We start from the raw sequence: 2,319 nt of genomic DNA on the forward strand, positions 1-2,319 counted from the left end.
AAGAGCAGGCTCTGTCACCTGGGCTGAGGGGGTGTTCTGTGATGCTGACAACTAGTGACTCAAAGGAGAGGGGCAGCATCCTCCAGAAGGTGGCTCCAGGCTGGTCACTGGCAGGAGAAAGGGGAAAGTTGTCTTAACTGCACCCACCTGAGTTTCAGGCACTTGACAACTGTCTCATCAGGTAGCTGTGGAGCACCCTCCCCTCCACTTCTCCCCCTCCTGTAGCCCCTGCCTCCTCAGAGACTTGGCCATGCTTCCCCACAGCATACTCTGGAGGATACGGATGTGGGGAAAGCGTGCTTCCTGCCATTTAACTTCTCAGAAGGCAGCAATGGTAATGACAAATCCCAGAACTTAAATGTTTTTACCTGTAACCAAAGTCAAAATGGCAGGTGCCCACAATTCCAGTCTGCAATGACAGCAAACCCCGGGGAGTGACTGGCGAGGGCACAGAATCTGGAACAGCCTTTTGCTCTTGCATTAACTTTGAAATTTTTATTACAAAAATGTCTTTCCAAAAAAAAATTTTTGTTTGAGATGGAGTCTTGCCGTTACCCAGGCTGGAGTACAGTGGCACAATCTCAGCTCACTGCAACCTCTGCCTCCCAGGTTCAAGCAATTCTCCTGCCTCAGCCTCCCAAGTAGCTGGGATTACAGAAGCGCGCCACCACACCCAGCTAATTTTTTATATTTGGTAGAGACGGGGTTTCACCATGTTGGCCAGGCTGGCCTCAAACTCCTGACCTCAAGTGATCTGCCTGCCTTGGCCTCCCAAAGTGTTGGGATTATAGGCGTGAGCCACCACGCCTGGCCAAAAACATTGTTTTTTTTAATAGTAGAAGTATACAAGTGATTAAAAAAAACACAACAAAATCATTCTGCCCAGGTAATCACTGTATTAGTTGCGTGTCCTTCAAGATCATATAGGATACCACCTAATAGGGGGATGCTGATATGTGCTTTTCTCTGCCCTCAAATTGCTTTCCCCTCAGAAATGTTGCATGTGGTAGAGTTGCATCATATACAGTGCTTAACTTTTGCAAATTCATCTGTGCCTAACCAAAAAAAAAAAAAAAAGAAAAAAAAGAAAAAAGAAAAAAGCAGGCAATAGTGCCAGTGTCATTCCACTCAACAGGCATCTGCCCAGAATAAGCGCAGTGGGAAAAGTGGTGTAAGGTTCCAGTTCTCTCATGCAATTCCAGCGTTTAAAGAAACATTTTTCTGGCCGGGCGCAGTGGCTCACGCCTGTAATCCCAGCACTTTGGGAGGCCAAGGCGGGTGGATCATGAGGTCAGGAGATCAAGACCATCCTGGTTAACACCGTGACACTCCGTCTCTACTAAAAATAGAAAAAAATTAGCCGGGCGTGGTGGCGGGCGCCTGTAATCCCAGCTACTCGGGAGGCTGAGGCAGGAGAATGGTGTGAACCCAGGAGGAGGAGCTTGCAGTGAGCTGAGATGTTGCCACTGCACTCCAGCCTGGGCGACAGAGACTCCGTTTCAAAAAAAGAAACATTTTTCTTTTAAGTCTCTACATTCAAGGCCAGTAGTACTTCAGCGGGAGCTCAAATAGAGAAATGGTGATCTGTTCCAATGCTTTAGGTGCAATTTAGACTATGTCATTCTGTCTTAAGCTCAACCTAGGACCCAACCCCTAGCAAGATGATTCCACTGGTCACACACTATTTTTTTTTCCCCATTTAGTCTTTAAAGTTGTTCTGAACCAGTTTATACAGTTGACCCTTGAACAACTCAGAGGTTAGAGGCACCGACCCCCTTATGCAAAAATCTATGTATAACTTTTGACTCTCCCAAAGCTTAACTACTATAGCCTTCTGTTGACTAGAACCCTTACTGATAATATAAATAGCCATTCAACACATATTTTGTATGAATGACATACTGTATTTTGTATTCTCACAATAAGGTAGGCTACAGAAAAGAAAACGTTATTAAGAAAATCATAAAGAAGAGAAAATATATTTACTATTCATTAAGTGGATCATCATAAAGGTCTTCATCATTGTTGTTTTCACATTGATGAGGAGGGGAAGAGGAGGAGGTGGAGGGAGAGGAGGAGGGACTGGTCTGTTGTCTCAGGTGTGGCAGAGGTGGAAGAAAATCCTCATATAAATGGACCCGCACAGTTCCAACCTGTGTTGTTCAAGGGTCAGCTGCATAATATGTCTTGTTCTTTAGATACGTAATACAAGACATTTCACAGCATGAAATGTACAAGATGTTCAATGGAAATAGTTCTCTTTTCATATCACAAAGGAAACAGAAACATCACCATGAAAAAAGACAAACTAGGAACAAA

The sequence above is a fragment of the Pongo pygmaeus genome, chromosome 18 (genome assembly GCF_028885625.2).
Source record: "Pongo pygmaeus isolate AG05252 chromosome 18, NHGRI_mPonPyg2-v2.0_pri, whole genome shotgun sequence".
In the NCBI taxonomy this organism is placed as follows: domain Eukaryota; kingdom Metazoa; phylum Chordata; class Mammalia; order Primates; family Hominidae; genus Pongo; species Pongo pygmaeus.